The sequence below is a fragment of the Pseudopodoces humilis genome, chromosome 7 (assembly GCF_049639895.1).
Source record: "Pseudopodoces humilis isolate 2021_Gansu_Grassland_sample_001 chromosome 7, ASM4963989v1, whole genome shotgun sequence".
Taxonomy (NCBI): Eukaryota; Metazoa; Chordata; class Aves; order Passeriformes; family Paridae; genus Pseudopodoces; species Pseudopodoces humilis.
The window spans coordinates 48061048-48083998 of record NC_142206.1 but is presented as its reverse complement, the minus strand read 5'-3'; the positions used below and the strand labels follow the sequence as shown (position 1 = coordinate 48083998).

At 43.3% G+C, this 22951-nt stretch overlaps 1 protein-coding gene across 1 annotated transcript in view; it reads left to right on the top strand.

The window, feature by feature from the left end:
* Positions 1 to 15032: 15032 nt before the first annotated feature.
* Positions 15033 to 22951, top strand: part of ASB2 (ankyrin repeat and SOCS box containing 2) — a 48547-nt gene continuing 40628 nt past the window's right edge. Inside the window, exon 1 of the mRNA XM_014249914.2 lies at positions 15033 to 15650. The gene's annotated coding sequence lies outside the window, so the exon portion shown is untranslated. The remainder of the gene's footprint in view (positions 15651 to 22951) is intronic.

Sequence of the window (22951 nt, the reverse complement as noted above, 5' to 3'; positions counted from 1 at the left end):
TCTTCCTGAGTAATCTCTGCATATATTTGGGCTGGATTACTGATCTCTAGTCAACCGTCAGCAGAGGAAGTTACTGATGGCACACTCCTTATAGGTTGTTGGACAGCAGTTTTAGTTTTATCTGCCAGATCATTATTGGTACTGCTTTTGCTGGACCCTTTGATTTGGGCTGGACAGCACACTACAGTAATTTCTCTTGGAGGCTGAACAGCCTTCAGATTTCAGTTCCATTTGAAATATACTTTCTTGCTGAGGTAAAGAACCTTCACTCTTCCCATAGCATACCCATTGCATATCACATTTCAAAAATTTACTTAGAATAAACATAAACACTGCTGATCTCCCCACCAGGCTGCTCTTGCCAACACAGTTAATTCATCAAGGCTTGTAGAGGTTCTGCTTCAAGTACCTCTGGCTTTTTCACCACTGCATAGGCTACTTATAATTTTTCATTCATGTAGCATAAAGATCTGTCAGTGATAAGGGTTAGATTTGAGTTCTCTAGAGGCTGATCCAGCAGATCTTCCCGTGTGCAGCTGGAGTGAAACACAGCCTTAGCACAATCATGACTGGGCTCATCATCATAAGGAGCAGACAGGAAAGTTGCTGGATTCAAAACTACATCTCTTGAAAATAATATTATTCTCATTTAAGAGAATTAAATTATTTTAAATCATAGTGCTGTGCCGTTTGCGGGGACAGTGCTTTCGTAGCAAGTTGCTTCGACGCCAGCTTTACTTCATGCGGGACATTCAGGGTTGAGGGGTGAGTCGGGGGTGATGCTCTGCTGCTGTCCGTGCCAGCCGCCGCTCCCGAGGCTGCGTTTGCACCTTTCTCCCTGCCCCGTTCCCAGCTCCGCTCGGCGCTGCGCCACGGGGCGGCGGTGTGGCCACGCTCTGGAGGAGCTCCCACACAGTTCCAAGGATTCGGAATAATTCAGCGATTCCAGCGCAGGAGCAGAAGCCTCTTATATACTGTGGAAATCCTTTTCTCTCTCTGGGCCCCCTTGTATAGGCCGCCCTCTCTCTGCCTTTGTAGCTTCTCCCCCAATATCCAGGGTCTGCAGTAGGCTACTGTGCCTAAAAAGTCAAACAATATCTTTCAAGCCATCTCAAAACAAACTGGAGAATACAGTACGAGAGCCAGTGAACTCTTGGGGCAGGAGGGTCCATGTTAGTTGTTGATTTTTCCATATAAATGCAAACAGAAGCTGGCTGCCTTCTGCTGCAGGAATGACAAAACCTAGTATGTCCCTGGAGGAACCCCTAACCCAGATCAAGCCCCTCAAGTTATACCTGTACCACCCACCACTCAATCCAGTCAATTCTGGTCAGTGGTCTTTCGATTTCTTATTATTTTTCACTCTTGCTGGGCTGGCCTTCCTCTGACCTTGGAATTGTTCTCTTGGAATTGTCTCCTTCCTCCTTGTCCTTCATTTCACTCACACCTGCTGGATTCTGCTAGTTCTGTGTTAGCAGCACTTGTTTTCTCAAAAACTTTGCTCTTGGTCAGCCCTTGCAGCCTAGAGCTACACGCGCTTTAGTTACTAGTGCTAAGCAATTAATGCTAAATGAATCTATTCAGAAAGAACAGTTAAATGTCTTCTGTAACACATGAATAAGGTATAAAGTGCAGTCACTGCTCTTTCTTGTCAAGTAACTTCTAAGCTGGCCCAAGTGAGGCCATTTCCACTGTCTAAGTTCTGAGATGATGTCAGTGTGGTTTTGTTGGCAAGTTAAAAATATTGTGAGAATTGATTTGCTGAAATATTTCTTGCTAATTTTCTTTCTTTTCCTAGGTTCTCAAAACCTCCTAAGTTCCAGCTGGGAAAAAGGTTTATTATTGCACATATATGCATGTATGAACATGACTGGAAGTAACATCCCTTTCATAATACAAGTTTTCAAAAGTCTATTTTCTAGTACATCATTCAACTATATATGTGTATATACATGCACACAGTGTGACTTTTTAGCTAATTAAACTACGTATTTTTATATAAGAAAAAGTATTATCATTATCTTCATTCCCCCAAGAGTTGTTTGTTTCATTCATTAAAAAAAAAATGAAGTATATGTTTACCAAATGGTAAATGAAACTGAACTGGAAAAAGTGTTGCCATCACAGATTTAAAAAGTAACAAGAAAATGTCAATGTTCTATCTCAACTAAATCTGAGCCAAAAAAAATGCAGCTTTCTTTAAGCCTTGAAACAGGATTCCTGATATTGTCTTACCTTTTTTTCTTCCTATTTTCCATACAAAGACAAGAAAAATTACATTGATTTATTGGCAAAAAAAAACAAAACAAAACAAAAAAACCCAAAAAACCCCAACAAAAAACCATGAATGAAGACTTGATATTTGGGGTATAAAAACCCTAGGAAAGGTCTATGAAGTTGAAATTTAATGTTGTTTTCCTCTTTTTAAAATATTATCATTGTGAGCACAAAAATAAACAGAGTAAATTTATAGGAACTGTTTAGCTAAAAAAAGGTACCACCATTTCTGTACACAAAAGCCCTTTTCTGTACACAAAACCCATAACCAGGGACAACTTCCTCCTTCGAATAAAGAAAATGTTTGCAGTTTCCATTATATGACATTCACACTTTACTGCAATGCCTTGTTGTCTAAAAACAAAACAACCAAACCAAATAACAAACTAAAAGCCTAGACTGGGAAAGGTTTATCTATCATATATAACTGGAAGCTGTCTTTGTTATTCATGTATTTTAATTAAACTGTTCCTTACACAGATGGTGGAACCAGAATTCAGTTCATGATGAATTATGGCCTCCGAGAGCTGAGTTAGGGTGCAAGAGCAAACAGCCAGACATTGATTTCACTGCTGGGCAATCAATGCAATAAATTAATATTTCTACTCCTTGGTGTACTTATATTTATGACTATTTCATATGCTCTGAAAAGCAAGTCAGGCACTTGTATACACGGCACTATTTCCCTAGCAGAGGACTAATGGACAGGGCTGGTGAATGTGCCTTGCCCTACACAACAGCCAAAGCAGAGGACTTAGGAGGAAGCAGTTCAAGAAAAAAATTCCTGTGACCTTGCAATTACTAGAACTTCATGTTCTTCTCTGCTTTATTTTTAAGCTATTAGCATAACTTTTCAGATGAGTTAATGTGAAAAGTAAAGACTTATTTAGAAAAATTTATTAAATACCTTAGAGTGTGTGGAGGGAACTAGATTTGAGTGACAGCTTTATAAGTGATGCTTGCTAATTCCTGACAGCTCTCATTAGTTACCGATCCAGTACTATTAATACAGGCAGACCCACCAGCTGCAGACCAGGTTCCTGTGTGCTTAACAAGCATTGATCAAAAGGTTGTTCACACCCCCTAATTCAGAACCTGTTTGGGTGCCAAATCATTTGTCACTTTAAACCCCTATTTGTTCAGCTGTCTACATGGTGTCTAGGAGATAGAGAGTATCTTCCTCTGTTAATATCTGGTGAATATCAGGCATTGTGTCTATGTGCCCTTTGCAGAAAAATTCCATGATTCTTCAAATCTTTCAATCAATCAATTGATTTCAATCAATTCTCAAGTTTTGAAAGAAACCAACAAATTCAACAGGCTGCTGCTGCGAGTAGTGGACAGGTCTCTCTGCTTTATCCACTGGTTTTATCCATCCTGGCAAATCTGACAGTACATTTTTCCCTACCCAGCATGGAATAAAGTAAACAAATCCCCTTTGGTGTTGAATTATAAAGAGCATAGCACATTGCAGCAGTGGATACAGCGAGAGGTAAAGCTGGTACAGTGATTAACTCTTGTGCTAGTTTCACACAGAGGTGTTCTGTGGACATACTGTTTTTTGTCCCATGTACAAAACTTAACCAGATAACCAGAGTGATAAGATAACCAGACTTAACAAGCAATGATTATCCTCATTGTGGAATCCTGCCTCCTCCTTGCAAGAGGGAAATGAAATCCAATAAGAGGAGAAGAGCCTTACTCTCCTCTAAGTTCTTGCTTCAGCATCTTGCATGTCAAAGTCCCTCACCACTGCTGTAGTTACCATACACCTTTCTGCCTTGCTTCCCTGGGAATTATCACTATAGAAATCCTTCTCTTTTTATATTCTTAGCCTTCCTTATAATTATTTATTTGTTCAGTTATTGCACTAAAACCAAATCTTGCCAAGTGCAACAATATCAATGTAATATTCTCCATATTGATGGAGAATACAAGGAGAGGTCCTGAAAGATTGTAAGTACTCATAGCAAAAACATCTGTTATCTCTTATTAATATGATTTAAAACAAAAATTGTAATAGGACAGTGTTGTTTAAATTTAAGTGACTGCAGCTAGGGAATTCCTACTCCAGGTGATGTATTTTCCTTCAGTGTCTCCCTTTCAAGCAAAATGCTCTGTAGCTGTCTGCCAGCCCATCTCTGAAAAGAATCTCTTCCCTAGCTATTACCAAGTGTGGAGGAGCACACTAAGAGAGGGATTAAGCTTGGCCTTTCTCCTGTTAATCCAGCACTAATGCAATAGCTATCTATATCGCTGGAACCTCCCACATTTTATCTCCTGGACATCTGGCATACCTTGAAACACTGCTGTTCTCATCATCCTCCCACTGGCAATGGCTGTGTTTGTGCTGGTGGCTGCTGCCCTAGGCCAGCACCCACCTGTGCCTCCCACAGCAAAGAGAACCAAAATGTAGCAGGACTTGGGACAGATCAAAGCATTGACAGATAAAGAGAAAGAAGAGGTTTTCACAGGACAGTTGAGTTTGTTTCAGATCTACAACATGGGTCCACCAGCAGTAGCACAAGTAGGAGAGTCTCCTGAAGTCTTACTGATTTCTCAAAGTATTAGCTTTGGCATGCTCTTTAGGTTCACATCAAAACATCAGCACTGTTTGCAGTTTTACTTGGAAGGTGACTCTGTTTCTGCCTGTGTCAGGCAGTGTTCACTGATGGCTTCTCTGGCCACGTCACAGAGACTTTCTTTCTCCTCCAGGAGGCAGCAGGCTCCATATTTCAGTGTACTGATCCTCTGCAAGCCTCAAAGGACTGTTCTGTAAGCCTTAAGCTTTTTTGTGTCTTCTGAAGCCATACAGATGTGATGTCTGATAAAATGCTCTATTCTATTGGATTGGAAAAAGCATTAAAAACTCTGATGCCTTGTTTAAACAGTTAAAAGTATAATTTAGGCTAAATGAAATTGATGGATTGGGGGGATGAATTATTCAGGGAGTTTTTTTTGGTTTGTTTCTTTTATTTTCTGTGTTGTGGAGTACGATTGCCTTTAGGTGAAAATGTAGGATCACAAAATTACTCGGGTTGGAAGGGACCTTAAAGATCATCTAGTTCCTGCCCTCCTGCCATGGAGGACTGCACCTTCTACTAGACCAGTACCTAAATGGCCCTACAAGAAATTTTAGGTTAGCTATTAGGAAGAAATTCTTTCCTATGTGGAATGGTGAATTCCTGGAAGGGTCCAAGGCAAGACTGGACATGGCTTTGAGCAACCTGGTCTAATGGGATGAGTACTTGCCCATGGTGGGTGGGCAGAAACAAGATGATCTTTAAGGTCTCTTCTGACCCAAACTGTTCCATGAGTCTATGGAATAACTGGCCAGCATTCATCCCTGGTGTTTAATGCCACGATGGTCGTGTGTCTGTGGATGCAATAGAGCTTGTGCTGCTTCTGTCTCAGATACATCTTCACCCAGCTAAACTCATTAGCAGATAGTCAGCTTACTCCAGCCTGTCCTCACCTCAGCAGGGGCTGCCCTGTGGGACGCGGCAGCGCTGCCGAGCGGGCTCTGGGCGGCCCCGGTGCGCCGGGAAAGCGGGAGACAGGCCGGGATGGGAATGCGGGAGATAGGCCGGCATGGGAATGCGGGAGACAGGCCGGGATGGGAATGCGGGAGACAGGCCGGGATGGGAATACAGGAGACAGGCCGGGATGGGAATGCGGGAGACAGGCCGGCATGGGAATGCGGGAGACAGGCCGGGATGGGAATGCGGGAGACAGGCCGGGATGGGAATACAGGAGGCAGGCCGGGCTATACCTCCTGCATCCTCCCAGCCAAACCTGGGCCTCTGCAGCCAAAGCAGTGTGAGGGGCTGTGACCAGAGTCATTGCAAGCCACCAGCATAATTCCCTCTGCTCCGTCAGCCTCTGAGAGAGGTGTTCTTGGCCAAGTTTACGTATCTATAAATCTTCCTGCTTTCGGTTCACGAGTGAAATGAGGAGCATTGGGTATTTTCACTGCCCCTTTTACTTGGCCCAAATCTGCCTATTTTTGGTAAATCATTTGTCTCAGCAACAAAGATTAAGCAGACTAGACTTTATCTCTTGTAGGTTCTCAGAATCTTTCAGCCATTTTCTTCTTGAGCCCTCGTGTTGATCTGGGTATGTTTACTCTCAAGGATGATGATGTTGATCACAGTTCTTCCTTATATCCTCCCCAGTGAGGCAGGCTGGGGGAAACCGGAAAACTTCTGAGAAAAACAGCGGTGTGAAGCAAGCAGATGAGGGCTGAGACAGCAAAGACTGCCATTTTGTAATCAAATGGACAAACACTGTCCCAAAGCTGTCAAGACACAGAAATTCTGGATTGTTTTCCCCATTTGCCTCCTGCCTGAGAAAAGGACTGTTTAACTCCTCACTTCTGTTCATAAATAGTCTCAGCAGACACTACTTATGGGTTTCTCTTTTGAAAATCTCACTCAAATGCTTCAATCATTAGTACTTACACTCTGTAGACTCCTAATTGTGGTAGTCTCACAGTGTGAGACCAGCTCTCCATTTGAACTGGTTAGTGTGTGTAGACCTTTGCAGGGCAGCAGCAGGGCCATGGGAGTCTGGGTGCATGCAATGGGGTGCAGTGTAGCAATCCACAGCACGACCCTGAGGCAACATTGCTACCCTCTGCTGGACTTCCCCCCAAGAGGCTGGAGCAGCTAAATTCCAATTTGCTCAAGTGGGTAATGACCTGTGCTAGATTAAATCATGTCCCTGCAGTGGGCATCAGTGAGCAACTGAAGGCAGGAATCTTGATGGGAGCTGGAAGAAGATGATGGGGAACTGTAGGTGAGGAATAGGAGCACCTGGCTGCCACTGGCCACCCAGAGCTGCCTGGGGCCAGTGCAATTCCATTGCATTTTACATTGCACAGGTTAAACAAAGGTGCAAGGAGGAGGAGCAAGACATTTCTGAGTTTTGTTCTTTTAATTGTCAGAGTCTCTGATTTCCACCAGAGGAGCTATGTCATGTTGGAATGGGCATGGGCACCATTCTGCCTTTGTGGGCCTGTGACAGAAAGGAAGACCACAGCAGCTCCAAATATTTGGTTTTCTTATAGGAAAATGACTCAATGCGGCTTAAAGAAAAAAACAAGAAATCAAAAATGTTTATGTGTTTATATAGTTTCATAGTTAAAACTGTAATACAGTTTTAATTGAAATCCTTCCAAGCATTTTGGTGGAAAAGGGAAAGCCAGGGAAAATGTTGCTGAAATACAATGTTTGATTCAGTGGAAAATTCTGATTTAATTTCTGAAAACATGAAAGACTGCGGTCAAAACAGAAGCTGTCATGCCACTGAAAAGTCATATTTTACATTTGCAGCTGTCATTCTTGTCTGAGGGCTGAGATCCTGAGGGGACTGCTCAGCTTCCTTTCCCTGGGAGGTGCTGGCCTTGCTACTTGCCAGAGAGAGGGTGAGCCTGGCCTCCAGGAAAGCTGAAGGATACAAGGAGTAAAGTACAGCCCTAGTCTGTAGACCCCATGACTTTCATTTTACAGGTATTTATGTAACTGTTGTAGTATTTCAAGGGTCAGTTTCATTTTCTATTAAACTCCACAGTTTCAGAAAGTCCTGTTTACATTCAGAAGCAGTTTCAGCATTAACAGTGCCTGTTAACAGTTAATGAGTTAATGAGATGCACTCCAGGACTGGTGCACAACAGCCTTTTCCATGTGCCTGATGCTTTGTCCTCTTTTCTGCACACTGATAAACATGAGAGGAGAGACCCATGAAGCAGTTTTGGGTAAGGACACCACAAGTAAAGAGAGGGGGCCAAGAAAAGCACAGAGGCAGCCAGAAAGCATAGGAAACATGCAGTCACTTTTAAATCTTACTTTTTAAGTCCTAATTAAGCTGATCACATAAGATGTGCTCTCCCTGCTAAATGAAGTCTTGCAGAACTCTGTGGCACTGCTTGTCCCTTCCCAGCAAATCAGCTGACTGAACTGGACAGAGTTACTGGGGTCATGTTTCATATGCACAAACTGTTCTTCAATCACTTGTCTTAACACATCAGCAACAGGAACATTTGTCTTCCTCAGGTCCTTAAACGAATTCTTATTTTCTTCTTTATTTTACTGTACAACTTAATTTGCAGCTGGTTGATCTCCTCACTTGGTCCTGGTTGGTTGTACAGACATTTGTTATAGAGGGGATGTCTTTTAAAGGTTTCTAAACTGTGAACTGAGCTTTGATAATTTCTACTTATCAAATAATATCAGCCTCCAAATACTATTGAACTGAGCCTTTGACAGCAAAGAAAAATCCATGTCCTTCTCCAAATGAGCACAGGTGATATGGTTTCACTGATTTTTGGGGGGGTTTATTTATATCTGTACAAACCATAGGAGCACTGGTTAATTTAAAATCATACAAAAATCTAAAATGTGGAACTTAACAGAATCTGGGGCGACTGAGTCGGGTTGAGGGAAGTGACTCTACCTGGAGTACTGCAACCACCTCTGGGGTTGCAGCATCAGAAGGACATAGACCTGTTGGAGCAAGTCCAGAGGAGAGACACAAAGCTGATCAAGAGGGCTGGATCACCTCTTCTATGAAGACAGGCCGAGAGAGTTCAGGCTGAGGGTTGTTCAGCCTGGAGAAGAGAAGGATCCAAGGAGATGCTATAGCACCTTCCAGTACCCAAAGGAGCTCAAGAAAGCTAGAGGGGAGCTTTATAAAAGGGCATGTAAGGATAGGACAATGGCTTTAAACTGAAAGAGGTCAGGATTAGATTAGATGTACAGAGGGAATTCATCCCTGTGAGGATGGTGAGGCACTGGCACAGGTTGCCCAAAGAAGCTGTGGATGCCCTATCCCAGGAAGGGTTCAAGGCCTGATTGGATGGGGCTTTGAGCAACCTGAAGGTGAAGTGGAAGGTGTCCCTGCCTATGGCACAGGGAGTTAAAACGATGTTGCAGCCAGTTTATTTCATTGTTAAATTTAATGGTTTGTTCCTGTTATCCCCCTATGGTTTTGTAATGGTTTTACCCACTTGTCAGTTTTGTAAACCCCTCCCCTTTTTCCTGAACCTTCCTTGTCCATCACTTTTAGCCTGCCCCTAGTCCCTGTCGGTCAATGTAAACCCAGCCCTCTGTTCCAGCATGTTCCCTGCCATTCATCCCTTCCTCGAAGCCCCATTGGTGTTACAGCTGCCATCCCTCCCATGTATTCCTCCCATTGGTCCCAGATGTTGTAAACCCCTCCTTTGACTCCTCCCAAGCTGTGTTTTCATTGGTTCCTGAGTTTGTACCCTCTCTTCCTTTAAATTGTGTTGCACAGAAGTGCTCAGTGCTCAGAGTCCTCTGGGTTCCTGTGTAGCTGTTCGGCCCTCGTCCTGTCACCGCTCCTTTCCCTCAATAAATCCTGTTACTGGAAAGCTGCTTGGACTCTGGGTCTCCTCCATCTCTTTGCTGAAGCCCACGACACCGAGATCCGCAGAGCCTTGCGTAGCAGAAAGGCTCTGAAGGTTCGGTCTGGGGAAAACAGCTCCCAGACCGTTCCCCACTCCTGGTGCTGCCAGCGGCCAGTGAGCAGAGCTAGCCCAGGCGTGACGGGCCGTGGCGGGCAGCGTCAGCACTAGATGACATTTAAGGTCCCTTCCAACTAGTTCCATGTCACTCCATTTATTTATATGAGTAAACTGCTACATCACACTTTTTTGAAAGAAGCAGTTGTTACTAATTTACCAGTGAAGTCTCTGGGTGCAGGGCTGTGGTACAATTGGAGAAAAGGTGTTACTTTCATCCTCTGTGTGATCAGAAGAAATTTTATTCCACACACCATTCAGTGCAGTCCAGTGGGCTGCCCAGGTCCGCCCAGCCTACTATTCCATGCTTTGGATGAAGAGCCATCTTTCCCATGCCCCAGCTGGAGAGCATGGGGGGACCAGAGACAAGCCTCTCACCACAAGTACCTACTCAGCCGGGTCCCCATAATCAGGCTGAGAGGCCAAATGTCAGTGTCTGGGCAAGAGCAAGGTGGAGCTTGCTTCTGCAGCTACCCAGGGAGCAGCACAGGATTCAGGAGGGCAGCAGGATCTGCAGCACACTTGGAGGAACATTTTGAGAGCATGTGTAAATCTGCACTCTGCTCTGCACACAGCTCCACACCTGCCAGCCAAGGCACCAGTGCAAGCCCTTACCACCACTTGTCTACCTGTCCTAAAAGTTGGCATCCTTGGCACCAGAACCACTCTTGAGTTTGACAACAAGCATGGAGCATGAACTGTTCTCAGCTGCTGTCCCACAGGGCTTTTACTAGCTAGGGATAATTTTTTGTGACTCAGGGAGGGCTGGTCTTGACAAGTGGTTTGATGCCAAAGCTATTAAAGCTGATGCTGCCTTTGGACTGAAATGCAAGACAAGGGGTTTGATGCTAGATCTGAAAGAACTTTATGCTGCCTGCAATGAGTGCCTCCAGCTTCATCTGCTGGTGAGTCACTTAGGAGTGTCTAATTCCATGACTCTTAGGAAACAAAACTTCACCAACCAGCTCTTCTGTTTAGAATGGTGTGAGGGAGAATTCAAGGGCTTGGTTCCCTGCAGCCTGGTGCAAAACAGGGTCAGATGCTTCCTTTCCAATTTCGTAGGGTTTTCTAGCAAGCTTGCCCTAGTGTAGAGATTTGGAAGCTTGCAGAAAAACAGAATGGAACATGCTGTTATGCCACTGGAAATCCTGGATAAGGTATCCACCAAGCATAAGTCAGTTAGCCCCTGTATTTCATAGATAGTGAATAATTTCTCAAACATAGTGATGGATGCTGTGATAGATAATACAATGCAGCGTGTGTTACTGGCCAGTACCAAAGTACTGTTATGAGATCAGTGATTCTGGGTTTGCGTCTTTCCATTTCTTGTTCCTCCATTGCTGTTCATATCTTCTAGCCCTGGAGAGCCTGTAGTCCTGCTCCCCTCCTCTCTCTTTCCCTGCCCTGAGCTGAGGAGCCCCCCAGAGTGATAGTGTCATCAAGCAGGGAGTGTAGGAAGGAGGATGAGCAAAAGAGAATTGCACCCCACTCTCCTTTTGTGGCTTCTGGTGCTCTTGAAGCTCCAGTCTTGTCTCAGCCTTTGGCTGGGAAGGGCACTGTGTGCACTGTGGGGAGGTGTGAGGGCCACTGTCAGCACAAGCTTGTTCAGCTGCAGGTTCAGGGGAAGTTCCAAGGGACTTGTGTAAATCCAATGGGCAAAGTGAGCTAGTGAGGAGCTAGTGTGCAGAAACAGAGGCCAAAAACCTCTGAACCCCACTGGCCTCAGCCTGAAAAGATTCTGAAGTACCATGATATGGTCTTGACTCTATGAGTGACTCCAGTAACACCTTCTTTTTCCCAGAGAAGAAGGAAATAAAATGAGGGATCCTGCACTAATTTCAAAGTGGATGCCCTGAATCAGAGTGCACCAAAATGTATTAGTCCCACTGATTCCCATTGTGATCAGTTTAAAGTTAATATTTTCTATTAGCAGTGTGTTTCCGTTCTGCAGAAGTAAAATCTACTTTTACCAAGTTGGATGTGCAGGGAAAAATTAAAAGACCATTAGAAGAAGAACTAGTTAAGAAAACAGTTAGCCTAATGCTGAGGTTCTCAGTTTTAAAAGCAGCAGTACATTCATCCAAAATAGTGCCATGTGGATGCTTTACACTTTTTCTTACCACGTTGTAGTATTCCATCACTACTCACAGGTAACTTGTTTTGTGTCTTCTTCATAACATCTTGCACAGAGTCTGGTCTCCAACACCAAATGGTAACATTCCAGATTCATCTGTGTCACACTAAGTGTATGATAGGAATTTTTTTCAGAAGTAAATTCTAGTGATGGAAAGGATTCCTCTGCAGGAAACCATTACTTTCTTTAAGTACCCTCCTAATCTACAGGATTTGAGTTATGGATCTGCTCTTCTCAGCCTGTGCCTTCACCAAACTATTGTCATGGGGCTGTGCTGTCCCTTGCAGGCACATGCTGTAGCCAGGAATGCAGGCAGAGTGAATCACAGTAAGTGAAGGGGTCTCTTTATGTACGCTATTAGCTATTCCTGGCCAGTACCGGGATTAATAACTGTTATTAGCATATCCTACTCTTACGATCTCTTGCCCTTGCTATGAAATGCATGTAGACAACAGACTAGGTCCCTAATCTGAGATTATGATAAAGGTGAACTGATTTCCTCCTTCCTTTTTATTTTTGCTAGGTAAAATAATTGGTCTTGTCTCCATAGGGCCAGGATTTCAACTGAAGATTGAGAGACCCAATGCAAGGTTCAGAGTACCCAAAGGGGTAACATCTTGGGAACTGTCTGGATACTATTCTTTGCCCTTTCCTCTGACCAAACATGTCTCCATGTCTCCGTTATCTCTGTTAAAACAGGATTATTCTGCTAAACTCCTTTATTACCGGGCTTTGGAAAAGGCTGGAGAAAACTCTTGAAATACTGATGGAAAAACCATGGCACTTCTCACTTTCTAGAAATGTCCATATATAGCTAAATTTAGGCAGTCTCCAAGTGGATTTATTTATTCTAGCAGATTGCATGGTCCATGGCTTTCTCCAACACTACTCTGCTCCCCAGGTTTACATTCCTAGGGGCTGAATCCTGAAAAATCAGTTTTGAAGAACATTTTGTGACATATCTTGGCCAAAAAGTGCAAGTCTCCCTGTCCTGGCTTTATGGCCTGTCTGTTGTCAGATCACCTAAAAGGATCTGAATCCACCACCACGGTAAGTGTTGCACTGGCAGCAAGATGAAAGTAGCAATGTGCTTTGTGCAATAGGCATGCCACACATAGGTGTATGTGCTGCTGGTGATACGTAGCCCTTTTTTGCACATTTCTCCCAGTATTTCTGTTGTTTAATGTATCTGTTAATTTTCAGAGAAAAAGTGAGAGCTGGAGAAATTTTGCTCTTTGTGAGGAAATAGAAGCATGGCATTATGTCACCTTTTCCCAATCTCTTCATAGCTTTGCTGGTAGAGCACAGAGACAGTTTGGAGCTCCTTGTTCCTGGCTGTTTGTACTCCTGCTGTCATCAGCAATGCTGCTAATCTGAGGGGTACTGCAGTTGCCAGAGTGCTTTGGTGAGCAGGGCAATTCCCCAGAGGTTTAGCTGACATTGGGGGGTGTGTGTGGTCCTCATGAAGGAGTACCACAGATGTGCCATACTCAAAGTTTGTTACTTACCTGACTCATGTTGAGGCTTGATGAAAATCCCACCTCCTTGCCAGGGCTGCTTATGATGGGGTGCCTGACAGCAGCCTGACTTTCTCCCGGTTCTGCCCTGACACAAAAGCCCTGTGTGAATTTCTGCACCCTGCAGAGAGTTGAGGATTGCCAAGTTCCCAGAAAAGGACATTCTAACCATACTGACAGAGCAGGGCTTCATCCTAGTAGAGATCCCTTTGGGAGATCCTCTCTTTCTTCTGGCAGCTAGCCAATGACACTTATGCCTTTGTCCCTGTCCCCATTTCCTCCCTGTGACTCTGGCTGGCCTCGTGCAACCTGCTCACCTGCTGTCTAAAATGACTTTTCTCCTGGGTGGTGTGTAACTCCTGCTTTCTGGGTTTTTTCTGCAAGATGCTGCCCTTTTTCTGGAGTGGGAACTCACTCATCAGCACCTGGATGAAGAGAGCAGCAAGCTGACCCACTGTTACGCCTCTCATTTGCAGAGTGACTGCTGTGTCTGGTGGCTTCCAGTTACTAAGTGGCTTTCTTAGTGACTCCAAGTGTCTTTGCAAATTTGCCAATCCTGCTCTGGGCCTGGGCAGGGACAAGCATAGTCTGGGCTGTTCCACAAGCAGCAGGGCTCTGCACAGGGTGGTGCAGCTCTGTCCTTGCTGGCAGGACCAGCTCCTTCTCTCACTGTCAGTACTGAGGTAAACCTCGAGCAGCTCTGGCATCGGCACTCAGCCATTGCTGAGCAGAAAGGTCAGTGATGAGATTAGTGCCACCTGGACACATCCCATGCCCACTGGGCACCACTGGAGCCTCCTGGGGACCTGGCCTTGGGTATTGATCAGATCCAGGATGATAGGATGAGACAGGCTTTTTGGGGCTGCTTTCTCTCCCAGTGAGCACATAGTTTCTCAATTTATCCCAATTAAAATAATAAATAAGGATGATTAAAATATTAAAATAAAAAATATTGTATTATTTTAATCATAGAAATAAGCCTCAGCAGCAACATTTTGTAAACATGTGTCAAAAATAGGCTTCAGTCACCATGTTTGTGTATCACCATGGCCTGGATTGCACTTGGCCTCCTTCCAGGAATCCACTTGATATCCATGAGAGATTCTAGCAGGGAGGGTATCCAGACTGTGCAGTGGCCACTGACACCACTCATTTGACAACAGGGATTTTTTTCTTCCCTGTTCAAATGAGGGAGATATAGTTTATATTTATGGTCAGCAATAGCTGAAGAAATGCTCCCCTGTTCAGCTGTTCTATGCGAGTCTAAAGAATTCTTGCAAGATGAAATTCAGCACCATGAAGCATTTGATTTTTAGGTGGTGTGACTTGACCTAAATACCACCTTATAAACCATAAATAACCTGTTTAATAACATTACAAATTTCGTGGTATCATGTTCCTATGGCGTGTCTTCAGGGTCATGCAGGTTTATTTTTGTGGTCATCTGACAGGATGACTAAATTCTTTGTCAAGATCTGGTTTGTAGGAGAGTCTTGTGTTTCCTGGTGGTAGCTCTTACCCTGGGTTCCCAAATGTTCCAAATAATCAGTAAAGGGCAGGGAGAAATGAAACACAAAGTGGATAAAGGTGCCACCTACTATCTATCACATACACATTATGGTCCTTTCATGGCACGGTAGGCACCAAACCCTACTGATGTACAGACTTCATCCTGCAGGATTCTCATCTCATCTCAGGAACTGACTGCACTTTACAAAGTCCACAAAGGACCAGGACCTCTGCATAACAGCCTAATCTCACTTTTGGGGAGTGCAACTAGTAGTGGGCAAGTGATTCAAGGTGACTAGGAGGAGCACTTGCATCTCAGCTCTCAGTTTGCTCTCCTCTACCGCATCTGAAGGTCATCTCAACAGTGAAGAATTCCAAAAATGGAAATTGGGAGTGATTTGTGCTTGCGAGTTTCTAAATGTGGGAGTTTCACATTTTCAGGTGCAACTGCAGGTTTCCCTGCTACTTTGAAGAGGCTTGAAATGGACTCCCGAGGAAAAAAAAAACTACACTGTCCTCTTTCCCACCCCTACCTGAACTGGGGGAATGTTGCTTAACCTGCTGAGTCCAAAGCATGAGCTAGATTGAGAGGTGAGAAAATTATGTAAAGTGCTTGTGCTGGTGAAAGTCTGACAAAAGGAAACAACCCTGTTCTACTGAGAGAATGTGAAAGGTAAGAAAACAAGGCAGATGAAGTGATTTCATGTCAAAGTTTTGTCAGGGAAATGAATGGGACTTCATACTTCTCCTACAGAGGGATTTAAACTTCTAATCTCAGAAATTTTAGTTTCTGTTAAGCATGGTGATAAGGACATAAAGAAGGAGAATTCTCCCCCAAGTAAAATGTTCCTCCGTCAATAGATAACGAATACAGTGGGATCCAACAAGGAAATCAATCCATTGTGAGACTTCATACCAATGAGTAAAATGGATTTTTCTGTTGGATTTGGAATTTGGCTTTATTTGTAGGTTGGGGGGTTTTGTTGTTTTGAATTTTTTTAATGTCTGCATGGGTACTTCTGTGTCCTTTAAAAAGGCCACTCCTTCAAACAGACTTGACCTGACAGTGAAAGCAAGCCAGTGACTTTTCTTAGCTCAAGTTCTAAATGTTGCCAACAGATAAACTGTTTATAAGCTTAACACCTGACTAGGTGCTAAATAGCTCCAGCTGATAGAGCTTTTGGTGCAAAATTATCACTCCAGATTAAGACTGGAAACCCAAAGACCTGGAGTGCTAGAAAGGATTCAGGTAGGATTTAAGATGCATTTAAAAAGGTGTATTTACTGTATCTTCTCTAAGGTTGTGTAATTCAGCAGGATTATAGAGTTTGATAATGATAAACAAGTCTTTTACCTGTATGTAAACAACACAACAGGGAATTTATTTGAAAGAAAATCACCTAAGTGTTTTAATATGGCATTAAAACACAAATGGGTTTATCTACACCCAAGGAGCCTTCTGCAAGCTGGATCTGTGTTTAACAGCCTCCACTGGATGGTGGCCCCCTCATTCTAAAATAAATATTCCCCTGACCCTAGTATGTTTGTTATAAAAGCAAGTGAAAAAAATATCAAAGCTTGTTGGACTGGTTTGCTTGTTTGGAGAAGCTGACAGAGCATAGTTGACCTTAGACATGGTGGGAAGGGGGTCAGGGAGCAGGACTGTTTTCATTTTATAGTGTAATAAAAGTTTCAACATATGACAACCCTCTTGCATGGGGCTACAGGGGTCACAACCAATTTGCTGAAAAACACTCAACAATAAAACAGTCTGGAGCCTCTTTTACTGCAGCTCTAATCTCCTAATAAAGAAGTGGAGATAATCAGACTGTGTCATTCACAAAAGGGCAGAAGTAGAATTTCAGGGCTGTCTCACATCCTCATTGCTCCCATCCAAGCATGTGCTGCAGAGCCATTTCAGGGCAAGATTCACAGACACCCGGAGCAAGGGAGTCCAACCATAGTCAAAACCCAAGTCCTGGGGCCTGAGGATGTGTCTGCGTGGTCTGAGAAAAGTGCTGAGCAAGGCCATATATAGGTTGCAATTTGTCCAGACAGTTTTCTTCAGGCTGGCCCACCTGAGTGTGTATGGTTGTGTGGAGCCAGGAACAAAACAGAACTAACAATGGAAATGGGCAACAAGGAGGTCAGGCGGTTCAGGATGCTTATAGTCACTTTGAGTCCAGTCTGTGCTTGCAGGGATAATGTGGTATAGTCGTCCAAGCACCACTGCCCACTTCTGCAGGCTCAGCAGACCTGCTGCCTGTTGTAAATGGTTGGAGTTGCAGGTCTAAGGGCTTCCTGTGCAAGAGGTATGCTGTAGAGCCCACTTTCAAAAGCAAGCTCAACAAGGCAGAAATGAAACAGACTCTTTGTGAATCCTTTCAGCAACTTCATGTCATCTTGGGTCCAACCCAATTCCTCAGTGGACATCATCAATTAATTGTGGTAATGCTGCTGAGCTGCTCTATGCAGTCCTGTCTTACTTTCTCCCCAAGCACAGTTGTATTGGTAAGCTGAAGAATTCTGCCCCTTATGCTGGTATCAGCTGGAGGCGTTTGTGTTCCTAGTTCCCAGCCATGAGGCAATGCAGATCCCAGGGTCAAATTGGGTTGCTGCTATTATTGAAGGGATATGTCTCTCTCACCCCCTACCCGCCCCTTGGCTGTGCTGACCAGGCACAGAGGCTCAGCCCATAAAGCAGGTCTGACTCGCTCCCTGCTGTTCCTGCCATCAGCTGCCAGGTGCACCACAGCACTGCACAGCTGATTGCTGGTAACCAGACCCAGCTCAGGAGCAAACCGAGCAGTGCCAGTTGCTGTTGTTACAGTAAAGGAGACAGCAGGTGCCTTAGAGTAACACTGTCAGGCAATTTGACACTGTTTTTCAGCAGGAAATCCTTCATATACTTTGTATTTAGCAATTTTGCTCTCTAGCTGTTGCAGTCTGCAAAGAAAATGGAGAAACACACAAGACAATTCTAGAAGTCAGTTCAAACAGTAAGAATGAAAGGTGTTGTTAAAGGGACCTTTTAGTGTCAAAGAAGCTTTTAATCACGTTATGCCTCATGAAGACAATTTCTGTGATGTTGAAGGAGTATATAAAACAACTATCCTTTGAGGGGGAAAATCAGTCAGTTCTGACAGTTCAGTCTCCCCATGGTCTGAAAAACAGTAATTTCAATAACCATAATACTTAATAATAGCAAGTATTAATGTTCTGTGGTACTAGACATTTACAAGACCTCCTCCCAAATACTACATGCAGTGTGCCCAAAAGGCTGCCCCGGAACACACAGGTGCAGTAGGGAGGTCTGAGCAGAGAGCCTGGAACAACGGGAACTTGGCTGGCTCACCACTCCTGAGAAAATATCCCAGAGTGGATACCATTGCTTTCTATAAATAAAGCAAGGGCATCACATCAGGGAGAATGGAGAGCCAGCTGAGCTAAAGGATAGAGTTAGCAGCAAAAGAAATAAAGGACCATGAGTCAATTAAAAAAACACTTGTAATCAGTGGAAAGAGGTTTTGAACATGTTACTGGGTGTAACAGGAGCTTGGGTTAGAGTCATGTTGGACACCATCCCTTTGCATCCCGTCCTTGCAAGTTACAGCCTCTTGAAAGCCCTGTAATGCTGGGTGTGCCTAAATCACTCAGCACTCCCCCACAGGCATCAGGAGCCTCTGGGGAGCTGCAGGCCCTGTGTCACCACATGCCCAGCACTGCTCAGGATGAGCAGCTACATTCATTGCTCATCCCTGAGCCCCATCAAAGGTGGTTGATCACCAGCTGATATCCTGGGGGTTAAACCTGGAGGGCTTCTCATCATGGTCAGGAGCCACTACTGTACTTAAATCAAGACTAGAGGAGGGGAAGAAAGTGCTCCACCACCCACATTTTTTAGGCAGCTGTTTTATTGATAAATAGGATAAATAACAGTTTAATTCCTGCTGACTGCAAAAGGAACCTGAGCCCCCAAATTTCAAGCTCTCTTTTGGTTGAAATCAGCATTTTTCTTGTCCAGCTCAGCTGTTCTTGAAGCCTCTTTTTGTGTTTCACCCAGATTTCCTCATTCCTTTTTGATGGGTCTCATTATATTCTGTATGAGGATTGTGCCTAATGTTTATTTACAGCAGGGGACAAAACCTAAAAATGCAACGAGTCCTTTTTAGTACCTTGCTCCTATTACCAATACTGCAACATCATGGTAATTTATTTTACTAACAGAATGGATGAAACAACGACCATGCAGGAGGTCAGACGAGACCGTGTGCAGTCAGACACAGCCCTGTGTTACAGTCTGATATTGTGGCAGAATGAGCTTAGCCCTACCTGATTCTCAATTTTCAAGCTCTGCTACCAGTTTATTTTTCTCTCCCTCTGTCATTTCATTAAATTATGTTTCTGCTCTGTAGTTTGTGCTGCCTAATTTCCTTTTCCCACTGTCTTAAAAAACTTAAAAAATAAAAGTTTGATTCTGGTGCAAGACAAATTAAATGCTGCATTTAACAGGTGAATGAGGAACCCATCTTTTCTTTCAATGATATTCCTAGTTACAGACTTTCTGTTGAGACATCCTGATTTAATTATTTGGACAAGTCATAAGTTCAGTGATGCCAATGCAAACTCAAAGGGAATCAGCTGTATTTGTTGGTGTTATAATCAGGTTAGTTAGAAGAGGGCAGGATGCATCTACTTGTCTCTAGGACATTTTTCCTGAGCCTACTCAATGCAGTGATGGCTTGAAAAGATCTTAAAACAATTCTGGATTGATAATAGGGAAGTTTAATATTCTGATTTTTATATAGATTGATTGGTTTCAGAAGCAGCTACAGATTTGAAAATCTTACCGGGCAAGGTCATTTCAGTATTTTTTGTTATTTCAACATATCTTTTAGGTTCAATATTAAGTTAAATGGAAATGTAGCATTAAATCTGATGTATTTTATTAGATTTTGTTTTTAAAATAAATATTACACTGCATGTTTGGAAACAGCTCAAGAATTTGCTTTGGAATCAGACCTTGCATGAAAAACACCAGCTTGCAGTGGTAAGATTTTTTTCCCTAATACAGATCAGCTCAGTTGGTCATAGCATGGTGCTAAATAATGGCAAGATTTTGGGTTCTGTATGGGCCATTGACTTAACAGTTGGACTTGATGACCCTTGTGGGTCCTTTCTAACTCAGAATATTTTGTGATTCTTGATTCTGTGATCCTGATAGAAAGCAATGATACATGGTGTATTGTCATGGCATACAACCACACAGCTCTGCCTGATAGTGCATGATAGCAAAGGTGAGGAAGGATTGTGCTGAGGCAAAGAAAGGAGTCTCTTCTATTGCTCTGGCATCAGCAGTTTCGATGCCAAAGGGGTTTTGGTCTGAGCGTTTACAAAGATGGCTCTACTTTGAGATGTTCTGCATATAAAATGAATGGGTGTTTTTATAAGAATTTCTATCCATGCGGGCAGGGCTCCTTACGAAGACAAAATGGACTAAATACAGACTGAGAGAATATAAAACACACCTGTCCAGCTTCCTGACAAGCTGGTGCAAAGATTATACTTTAGGATTGCACACAGGTGCCAGGCAGCCAATACATGACATGATATTGCACAATGAAGAAAAGTGAGGTTTCCAACAGGAGGATTCAACACAGAAATTACCAGCATGAAAACCTTGGTATTGAACTTTGCTTTAACATCACTGTTGAACTCCAAAGATTTGAAATTTTATAAATCTGCAAGCCCAGGTCCTGATAGGCAAGACTGACATGTATTTATTAGTGTAGTCGTGCGTGATGGTCTTTGGAATAGATCTTTCAGTATGGATGGATGCTGAACAGCTCCTGAAGATTTTCTTCAAATGAAATGTTTGTTCTACCACCTCTGCAGAGATTTATTCTTTGGGCATGATGGTTGGAATATCTGAGAAAGTACCTGGTCTCATAGGGTTTATGAAAAGGAAAATGAGACAGGGGCCCAGCTACAGATTTTCCACTGGACACAGAATCTATACCAGGATTGCTGCTGTACAAAATGTCTTAGGTGATCTTATGCACTTCATACTTTTCACAGTTATAAAGGTTGGAAGTCTGGAGTGTTTTATTACTGGGGATGAGTGTCTTTGAAGGCAAACTGCAAGACAATGGTCTTGAAATGTGCAAAACTATTGGGCATGTCTGGTATGTCGCTGATCCTTTTGGAGAGATACTCTGTTGGAAAGTACTGCTGCAAACACGTGGGAAGGACTGTGCCTCTTGAACCTTTTGCACCATTTTGAGAAGGCTGATGGACAAGTCAGCTCAATGTAAGCAGTAAGGAGGTAGGTTTGTGAAGCAACTTAGAGCAGATCAATGCATATATTTGTCACAGCTCAGTGCTATGTAAATAGATACCACAGTGGTGGGCACACTGTGTCTGAGGGATGGATTAGATGGACTCAGTGCATGAGCAGCAGCTGCACATACTCAGTTTCCCAGGTCTGGCCTAAGCTTCTCTGGGGCTGAGTCAACCAGCTGTGCACATATGTGTCCTATTATGCATGATGTTCTCTCTTTTTATTTTTATTCAATCTGTATTATTCTCTATAAATTCTGATTTTTCAATGATGATCACCTCACTGTCTTCTACAATCTCCCTTCCCCATATTGCAAAACAGACTTAACTTCAGTCAGTGCCTACTGACATCATTCCAGTTTGCTTTAATGTTCTGGGATGCCACTCATAAATGTACAACACTAGGCATGCAGCGTGTACAGCGGTCTTTATGTGCACAGGAAAGTTGCTACTCAGTCACTCTGTTGAGCAGAAAGGGGCTGCAGAGACACACATTCCTGGCCACAGCCACAGACCCTGTTCCCCCAGCAGCCTCAGCCATGGCCAGGCAGAGATGGTGGCCAGGTGATCACAAACCTCAAGGCCTACCATGGCAAATATTTCTTCTGCATGACCTACCAAGTCATGCTAACACTCTTATCTGGGAAAATGTCCCTTCCTTGCTGAGTGCAAGACCTTCGGGGAATTTTCAGCCTGAAAGCTTCTAAATCAACAGCAAAAAATGCAATATAATCAGTTCCAAGGACAGCTTCAAAATAAAAATGCCACAAATAGAACTGGAGGATTTGGGTTAGATTTCTTTGATTTTTCAGAAGGTGTTTGGCTTTCTTGATGCTGTCCTTTTTTTCACACTGTTCCTAGTCCTCTCTTTGCATCTGTGGTGCAATTGTGCATATTTACTGCAGCATGTGCAGAGGTACAAAAATTATATTTCTTTTTAAAATCTTCCTCCCAATGGAAGTTGTCTCAGCAGTATTTTGTTTAATTTGCACAGCAAAATGTGTTTTTCCTGCATGAAACAAGTCAGAGGTGCAGAGCCCCATGCTTATGTATGGTTTATGCCATTTTAGTTATATGGAATAATAGCTTTATTTTAATGTAATTTCATTTGGTTCTCTGATAATATGCAGATTGTGCTGCTAACCTTCCTGATGATCTTTTCCTTAGGAGGCTTAGCCAGTACAGAATTTTGATCTATGCACTCAAGGTGGTAGAGAAGCAGAAACATATCCTCCCTACAATAAACTTTTTCCTGCTTACTGCAATTTAGCCTAACCACCTGCAGAATGCACACCTGTTTCTTATATTTCATTGGTGCCTGGCTCAGAGAAAGTGATAGGCTCTGTGCATCAGGTCCTTTCCAGGTGTATTTGCAATTGTGGATGTCAGTATATTACCCTGAACCATATGGGATCAGCAAAGTTACTTATTTACTCACCTCAAAAGAGTTGGAATTCTTTTTGCCTGTTTCTTATTCAACACAGGATATTGATCTGGAGCTCAAAAAGAAAAAACTGTTAATGTGTCATGAGAAATTCATATTGCAAGGCAGTGTGCACCATTTGTGTGTTATTTCACAGATCTGAAGCACAGTTTTAAAAATCTCATGATGGAACATCTGCCTCTCCCTGAAGT